The following is a 9,338-nucleotide window of genomic DNA, read 5'->3' on the forward strand; positions in this document are numbered from 1 at the left end:
GAGGGAAGGCCAGGACTGGCAGCTCAATATTCCAGGATATAGAATCTTCAGGCGTGGCGTGTAAAAGAGGAGGTGGCATTGCACTGTTGGTCAAGGAGACAATTACTGCAGGAAGGAGGGACGATATCTCAGATGGTTCCTCAAATGAGGCCATATGGGTAGAACTTAAAAACAAAAAAGGGGGCAATCACTTCGCTGGGAGTTTACTACTTGCCTCCAAATAGTTAGCAAGAGATAGAGGAGCAGATATGTAGGCAAATCCTAGAGAGGAGCAAAAATAATAGGATAATAATAGTCAGGGACTTCATCTTCCCCAATATTAACTGGGATAGTCTTAGTGCAAAAGGATTAAGGGGGGCGGAATTCTTAAAGTGCATACAGGAGAGCTTTTTGAGCCAGAACGTAGAAAGAGAAGGGGCGGTATCGGACCTAACCCTAGGGAATGAAGTCAGACAAGTGGTAGAAGTGTCAATGGGGGAGCGCTTTGGGGATAGTGACCATAACTCTGTAAGATTTAAAGTAGTTATGGAAAAGGACAAAGATGGACCGAAAATAAAGGTACTGAATTGGGGGAATGCCGATTTTAAGATGATAAAACAGGATCTGGCCAAAGTGGACTGGGAGCAGTTACTTGTAGGAAAGTCGACATCAGATCAGTGGGAGTCATTCAAAGAGAAAATAGAGAGAGTTCAGAGCCAACATGTACCCATTAAGGTGAAGGGTAGGACCAACAAGTCCAGGGAGCCCTGGATGTCAAGGGATATAGAGGATTGGATAAGGAAAGAAAAAGGCTTATGCAGATTCAGGGGGCTGAAAACTCCCTAGAGGAGTAGAGAAAGTGTAGGGGGGTTCTTAAAAAAAAAAAAGTAATTAGGAGAGTGAAGACGGGCAAGATAAAGGAAAATCCCAAGGCGCTTTATAAGTATATTAAGGGCAAGAGGATAACCAGTGTAAGAGTAGGGCCCTTTAAGGACCAATGTGGCAATCTGTGTGTGGAGCCGGAGGACATAGGTGAGGTTTTGAATGATTACTTTTCATCTGTGTTCACTATGGAGAAGGACGATGTAGGTGTAGAGATCAGGGAGGGGGATTGTGATATACTTGAACAAATTAGCATTGAAAGGGAGGAGGTATTAGCTGTTTTAGCAGGATTAAAAGTGTATAAATCCCCAGGCCCAGGTGAGATATATCCGAGGCTGTTATGTGAGGCAAGGGAGGAGATAGCAGGGGTTCTGACACAAATTTTCAAATCCTCTCTGGCCACAGGAGAGGTACCAGAGGACTGGAGGACAGCGAATGTGGTACCATTATTCAAGAAGGGTAGAAGGGATAAACCAGGTAATTACAGGCCTGTGAGTCTAACATCAGTGGTAGGGAAACTATTGGAAAAAATTCTGAGAGACAGGATTAATCTCCACTTGGAGAGGCAGAGATTAATCAGGGATAGTTAGCATGGCTTTGTCAGGGGGAGATTATGTCTAACAAACTTGATTGAATTTTTCGAGGAGGTGACTAGATATGTAGATGTGGATAAAGCAGTTGATGTAGTCTACATGGACTTCAGTAAGGCTTTTGATAAGGTCCCGCATGGGAGATTGGTCAAGAAGGTAAGAGCCCATGGGATCCAGGGCAATTTGGCAATTTGGATCCAAAATTGGCTTAGGGAGGCAGAGGGTAATTGTTGAATGTTGTTTTTTGCGATTGGAAGCCTGTGACCAATGGTGTACTGCAGGGATCAGTGCTGGGAACCTTGCTGTTTGTATTAATGATTTAGATGCGAATATAGGAGGTATGATCAGTAAGTTTGCAGATGACATGAAAACTGGTGGTGTTGTAAATAGGGAGAAGGAAAGCCTTCGATTACAGGATGATATAGATGGGCTGGTAAGATGGGCGGAGCAGTGGCAAATTTGAATTTAATCTTGAGAAATGTGAGGTGAAGCATTTTGGGAGGATCAACAAGGCAAGGGAATATACAATGGGTGGTAGGACCCTAGAAAGTACAGAGGGACCTTGGTGTACTTGTCCATAGATCACTGAAGGCAGCAGCACAGGTAGATAAGGTGGTTCGGAAGGCATATGGGATACTTGCCTTTATTAGTCGAGGCATAGAATATAAGAGTAGGGAGATTATGATGGAGCTGTATAAAATGCTAGTTAGGCCACAGCTGGAGTACTGTGTACAGTTCTGGTCGCCACACTATAGGAAGGATGTGATTGCACTGGAGAATGTGCAGAGGAGATTCACCAGGATGTTGCCTGGGCTGGAGCATTTCAGCTATGAAGAGAGACTGGATAGGCTAGAGTTGTTTTCCTTAGAGCAGAGAAGGTTGAGGGGAGACCAAATAGAGGTATACAAAATTATGAGGGGCATAGATAGGGTAGATAGGAAGAAACCTTTTCCCTTTAGTGGAGGTTCAATAACCAGGGGGCATTGATTTAAGGTAAGGGGCAGGAGGTTTAGAGGGGATTTGAGGAAAAAAATGTTCACCCAAAGGGTGGTTGGAATCTGGAACACACTGCCTGAAGGGGTGATAGAGGCAGAAACCTTCACAACATTTAAGAAGTATTTAGATGAGCACTTGAAATGCCATAGCATACAAGGCTACAGGCCAAATGCTGGAAAATGGGATTAGAATAGATAGGTGCTTGATGGGCGACATGGACACGGTGGGCCAAAGGGCCTGTTTCTGTGCTGTATAACTCTATGACTCAGTCACGTAATACCCGAGTCACATAACAACCACCACTACATATTGTTAAAAAAATGCTTTTGGTCTGCATGCAACTATAAGGCTGAGCCACTGGGTGGTGCTGCTGAACACTTAAGTCTGTGAAGCGGTTTGTCTCCCAGTTAAGTACTGATATTTACAATTTTAATTTCCTGCTCATTTATAGGTATACACTGGCCCGGAATTTGTTGTTGTAATGATGCTTAAACTGTCAGCGCTCATGGTCATTATTGTGTAAACCCGACGGCAATTGATGGCATCTGCACACGTGCAGTTATATGTGGAATTGATTCTTCTGGCATTCAGAAATCTGAGATACATTTCACAACTCATACAGCTGGGACTTGGCTGTCAGACCTCATGGACTGTAGGTGTAAGAAAGCAATCAGTCTTTCATTAAAATCAGGTAAATTTGTTATAATGACACTGACATAGCTTTTCTTTTAGAATGTACTTCACTAACAAGACACAATCATTATCAACTTATCATGTAATTGACTATGTAATACTACTGTAAAGTCCCATTGGCTCTGACACTGTAAACACTAATTCCTTCTGCACTTTGCAGCCACATCAGTAACAATGCACTTTGGTAACTTAATATACGATTTATAATTATATCTTTATAATATCATACAATAATTTATAATTTTATATATAACTTAATATATCATTTACATATAATAGGAGTCAGTCCCAACTTCTTGCTCCTATATAGGAGTCTTGTCCAAAGACTCCATGTGTACCTACCCCACATGGACTGTGGCGGTTCAAGAAGGCAGCTCACCACCACCTTCTCAAGGGCAATTAGGGATGGGCAATAAATGCTGGCCTGGCCAGCGATGCCCACATCCCATGAATGAATAAAAAAAAAACTATTAAGACTCTCAATGGTCAAGAATCTCCACAGTACCCTAAATTGGAAAAATACCCCTTATATATCAATAAGGGGCAAAGCATTACAGGTAACAAGACTTGAAGTAATAATAGTGACTGTTTTATCTTTGACATATAAAGAGCAAAATTCAGAATGCAGACTTCGCCTCAGTTTTTCCTAAAGGCAGTACTGATGCAGGGGTATGGTTTCACAGGCACTTTATCCATATGGCCATCTGATGTACAATGTTACTATTTGACCAAGAGAGGATGAATATAGCTAAGCCTGTCTCTATCTTCACCCATGCTCCATACATGTGCACTTTTGAGTCGACATTAGAGTAATGATCAAGGTATTGATATGAATACTGGACATTGTAACATGATATTTTAAAACCTGTGATTTTTAAAAGTTTAGGATGGAGTCAGGGAAGTCAGGTGACGTCACATCCACTCTGCTTATATACAAAACAGAAATATTACCAAAACAACAGAAAAAAAAATCAAATACATTTTTTTTGAAAAGCCGAGATGCAGGGGTATAACACCTGAAGGACAATAAGTTTCACCCTCCCAGACTTTCTGATCGTAAACAAGGAGTCAGGGTTTCTGAGAATGCAAATGTGCATGGCAGTTGCTCACACCTGGAAACAATAAAAAGTCGAGTGTCACAGCCTCAGTGAGACCATTAACATTAAAAAATACAAGATATGAACCGCCCAGACCAATTTTAGGAATTTGTTCTATTCTTTCATGGGATGTGGGTGTTGCTGGTAAGGCCAGCATTTGTTGCCCATCCCTAATTGCCCTTGACAACTGAGTGGCTTGCTAGGCCATTTCAGAGGGACATTAGCACCATGCCACTGTCTTCCATAACAAGATTTCACATTTTAAGACTTATTATAACGACTAAACTAAAAAAAAATCCCCGTTAACTGAACAGTGCGTTGTAAGTAGCTGATACCCAAATTACAAAAAAAACTTATTTTCTTTACTTCTTAAAATACCTGGAAACCTCACACCACACTTATATGTTACACAGTCCTCTTTGATGGTGAAATCTTTGTGGTTAAAATGCCCAAACTCCTCCCAGTTGCAATGGTTTGGTTCTCCCAGACCTTTTCAAAATCAATGTCCTCTTTGCTCACTTCTCCGAGCACTTTCGACCTGGACATCCGTGATCTTGTGGGGCTTTTACTTCTCTGCGAACTTCAGCTTTCAAAGCAGGTTCAAGTCTTTGCAGCCTTTTGCTGTATCAGGCTTCTGAGATCAGGTGTTCCCTCTCTCCCTCTTAAAGCTGCCACTGCTGATTGTTTTCATTACAGCTGAGGCTGTACTGCTGGTTTCACTTCTTATAGCCGGTCCACCTTCAGAAAATCTGTTCAATTTATCTGGACTCAAAAGTCAATAGTTTATTGTCCTGTTCCTATATGCAAAGTCCAGAAGTCTTGGCCTTCCATTGTTGCCAGGTGTCAACAGTTGCTTGGCACATTTGCATCTTTAGAATCACTGACTCTTTGTTTACGACCAAAAGTCTGGGAGGGTGAAACCCATTGTTCTTCAGGTGTTACCCCTTTCAAAAAAGTCTTTGATCTATGTCCTCTGTTGTCTTGGTAACCAAGACTTCTGTCTTGTCCTTTAGCAGAGTGGATGTGAGGTCACTTGAGCTTCTGGACTCTAAACTTTTAAAGATCACAATTTTAAAAACCTAATCATGTTGCACAGTCTAGCGTTCATAACACTGGGTGCACTGCTGAAGCCAGACTTGTGAAATTTGCATATTGGAAAAGAACAGTGAACTATTGACTTTTGATTCCAGTTATATTTAGCAGACTTTATGAAAGCAGACAAGCTGTAAGAAAGGAGACCAGTGGTTGCAGCCTCAGAACAGGCAGTAAGAAGGGAAGACAACCAGCGGTGGCAACCTCAGAGAGAGAGAGAGGGAACACCTGCTCTCAGAAGATATACAACGAAAGGCTGTGAAGACTTGAACCTGTTTTGAAAGTTGAAGTTTGTGGAGAAGTAAAAGACCAACAGGATCACCAAGAATCACCTTATTCACATGTCCAGGTCAAAAGTGCTTGGAGAAGTGAGCGAAGAGGACTTTGAGACAAGTCTGGGAGATCCAAACCATTGCAACCAGGAGGGGATTGGGGCTTTTAAACACAAAGATTTTGCTATCAAAGTGTACTGTGTGATGTGTGGTTGTCAAGTGTCTTAATAAGTAAAGAAAATACCTTTCCTTGGTAATTTGGAGTATCAGCTACTTACAAAGTACTATTTAATTAATGGGGATTTCTTTTAGTTTGGTTGTTATAATTAAAATCTTAAAATGTAAATCGTGTTTAATTCTTAAAATTGGTCTGGGGATTCATATCTTGTATTTTAACGTTCATGGTCTCACTGAGGTTGTAACAGTATGTAAACTTCTGCTGACTGCGTTCCCACTGGTCTGGCTGAAAGCAGCTAATGCAGCAATGTACAAGGAATAAACCTCAGACTTTTCTGGTCTATGTGGCTAAGCACTTACTCATTGGGCCATTCGGGTGCATGAAGTATGTGGATTTAATAACAGTTTCCTTGGATTTGGAAATTGACAAGAATTTGCTTGTATTAGGATCAGACGGTGTGGATTAAATTGAAAGGCATATTGAATCTGACTTTAAGGTCCATGTTTCATGATCTTGTAACATGACCTAATTCATATATTTTTTGGATGAAGCTCTCACGCACAGGGCTGTTGTTTTCATTCTTCCAAGATTAATGTCAATTATCACCAGTGATTGCATAGCACTAGTAATTGCTTCATTGGTACTTACCTACAAGACAAGTAAGGTAACATCATGTTCATATATTAAGTAGTTATAAAATTGGAATTAGTGTGAACCACAGTTGAATATATATTGTTCAGTTCAACACCTCTGTCTCTCTGTGATCAATCTTGCATACTTACGTGTCTACTATAATACTGGTCACTGTGAGGCAGAGGTTATGTTGGTTTAGTTGGAGACTTGCTAGGATGTAGGAGTAGAGGCAGATGAACTAACCTGCATGAAGTCCTGCTGACTCTTCACGGCAATACTCCCTCCCTATCTCTGTAACCTCCTCCCTCCGAGGACTCCCAGTTTCTCCAACAATGCCTGTGCATCCCTTCTTTCCTTCATCTACCATCAGTAGACTGAGAAAATGCTGTGCAACATGGCAAGATACGAATTGTTAAGCTGCTTTTTGTCATAATAAGATGAACATACAGAATTACAGCTACAATTGGACGACTCATCTTAGTGCAATAGTGCAAAATATAGAAAATACCACATTTCTCCGTATCAGTGGGTCATCTTGCTTGAAAAAAAAACAACTAATTTCTAATGCCCCACCCCCCAACATTGTTTCCTTCTCGTAGCCTTTTTCAGGACCTCACTGTTTCGTAGATTTCTGTTCCCAAAAACCTAACTGCCTGTGTAGCATCTTGTTTCAAAGAGCCTATATTCCTGTCTCTGTCAAATCACTTTCTGTTCACAGAAACTTTTTGATCAATTTTAGGCTAATACAATGGATGTGAGGTTTTTCGATTACAGATACAAACAAATGAAATGTTTATTATTTCTAGTCTGTGATCATCAAATTAATGCATTAGTATCTTAACTAACTAGCCTTTTTAACTTGATTGAATACATAATGCTTTTAAAAAAGCAATATTGAAAGTAACTATTTTTTGAAAACCCTTGGTCAAAAATATTTGCAAAACATGATTATATACAATGGAAGCACTGAGTACTTGGATAAACTACTTAAAAGAAACAGGCTTTTGGCAAATGAGAACTCTCTGATTAAGATTCTGCTGTTAATAAGGTTGTGTATAGGTTTACCGTCCGTTCTACTAGTTAAGCATTGATTTTGCATTACAAGTGGCAACCCTAATATAGAAATATTTGATGAAAAGTTTGCAGCAAAGTTCATTTGTGTGCACTGAGTCCTCAATCACCACTGAGATTTAGTGAATAAAACAGGAAATGATTGGTCACTTCCAGATTAGCACATCTCAGCCACTCTGGTAGTAAGTATTATGGTCAGTGCAAGCACCAAGTGCACAGTGACGAAACCTGTAAAATCTTTAGAAAATGGGATGGGCAATATTACTAGCCATTACAAAAAGTTCTAATGCTTTGAAATGCTTGTAAGCGTTATGGTGTGATTACTGTAGAAACTATTAATCAATATCTCTGCAATGCTAAGTTTATTGTCTTCTCAATTGTGCATTGTCAATTTAAGATTGATAAATGAAAAGAAATCTTGGAGATGTGTAGTACTTTTCACTCATCTGTGTGACCTTGGCGTTAAACTTCCTAATTGCGCAAAGCATGTTAAAGGGAGGCAAAAAGATTCTATCTCTTGTTTTTGCAATCAATCCACAGGTAGTTTGATGTAGCGAAAGGCTCTCAGGGAAATATGAGTGCATCAGAGCTGTGGGAAGTGGTGTGGAACGTGTCCTGTAGCACAGCCTCTGCACCTGGCAGGCTGAGTATGTGAAAGGAGCATTCCAGTTCAGAGTGGCAGCTGTAAATGCAATTGGTCTGGGACAGAACAGTGACGTCAGTAAGGAAAGTACTCAGAAAGATCAATGACTGGTAAAAACAAAAATACTGCTTTGCATGTAGCAATGAGTGAGGAAGTATATGGAATATGTTCAGCCAATTTGAATAAAGCTTATTTCCAATTAAAGAAAGGTGCTGTTTCAAAGTTTTTAAGGCTGAACCTTCTTACTTTGTCTGTATGTGGTCGTCTAACAGACAGGCATTATTTAATTAATAATATGATTGTACTTTTACACTGACAAAGTTTGGAGGAAGGTTTCCTGTTAGTTATTTGCAGCAAAATTGTAAATGTGATTGCTACACTCATATTTATGATTTTGCTAAAAATGCAGGAGAAGAATTTCTGCAGAGTTCTCGATTCTGATCCACTGCCGTATTTTCACGGAAAACATTGACAAATCTAATGGTGTTCCACATTATTTTTACTTTCAAAAGGACTGTGATGCATTTCAATCATCTGTGATTGAGAAATTGTAGATTGTATCTGACTTTTATACTTATGCATCACTTCCTATTCATGCTTCCCTCATAAACAACAAAAAAGTTACAGTATTTCTTACAGCTGCCTTGGTTATTTTATTTTGTGATAATTCTTGTGGATCTGTCTTGGCGGAGATTATTTTTACCTACCAGATAGCACACATCAGCTCATATGATCTTCAAAGTAAGTATCGCTAATGGATTGTCAGCAATCACCATCATTTTTGTAATAAAAGCAGAAAGTGTTGGAAATACTCAGGTCAGGCAGCATCTGTAAAGAGAGAAGCAGAGTTAACATTTCAGGTCTGTGATCTTTCATCGGAACTGGCAAAGGTTAGAAAAGAATTTAAGTTTTAAGCAAATGAAAGGGGTTGGGGTGGGGAGCAGTTGGTGTGGAAGAGAACAAAAGGGGAGGTGTGTGATAGGGCAAAGAGCAGAGGGAGATTAAATAACAAAGCTGTCCTGGGACAAAGGCAAAGCGTGTTAATGCTTGTGGTGAAAGACAAAGCATTACTCCAGAGAAAGTGTTAATCGTGGAATAATGAGCAGCTCTGTCTACATGAAAAACAGGCATATGGTTAAAAAATATAAAAAAAGGTCAGTCATGCTCTGAAGTTATTGAACTCCGTGTTCAGTTCGCAAGGCTGTAGAGTGC

At 40.1% G+C, this 9,338-nt stretch overlaps 1 protein-coding gene across 1 annotated transcript in view; it reads right to left on the reverse strand.

Annotated features, from left to right (window-relative positions):
• Window positions 1–4,891, reverse strand: part of dcbld1 (discoidin, CUB and LCCL domain containing 1) — a 177,690-nt gene extending 172,799 nt beyond the window's left edge. Inside the window, exon 1 of the mRNA XM_068025530.1 lies at window positions 4,727–4,891. The gene's annotated coding sequence lies outside the window, so the exon portion shown is untranslated. The remainder of the gene's footprint in view (window positions 1–4,726) is intronic.
• Between the last annotated feature and the right edge of the window lie 4,447 nt (window positions 4,892–9,338).

The sequence above is a fragment of the Heterodontus francisci genome, chromosome 3 (assembly GCF_036365525.1).
Source record: "Heterodontus francisci isolate sHetFra1 chromosome 3, sHetFra1.hap1, whole genome shotgun sequence".
NCBI lineage: Eukaryota > Metazoa > Chordata > Chondrichthyes > Heterodontiformes > Heterodontidae > Heterodontus > Heterodontus francisci.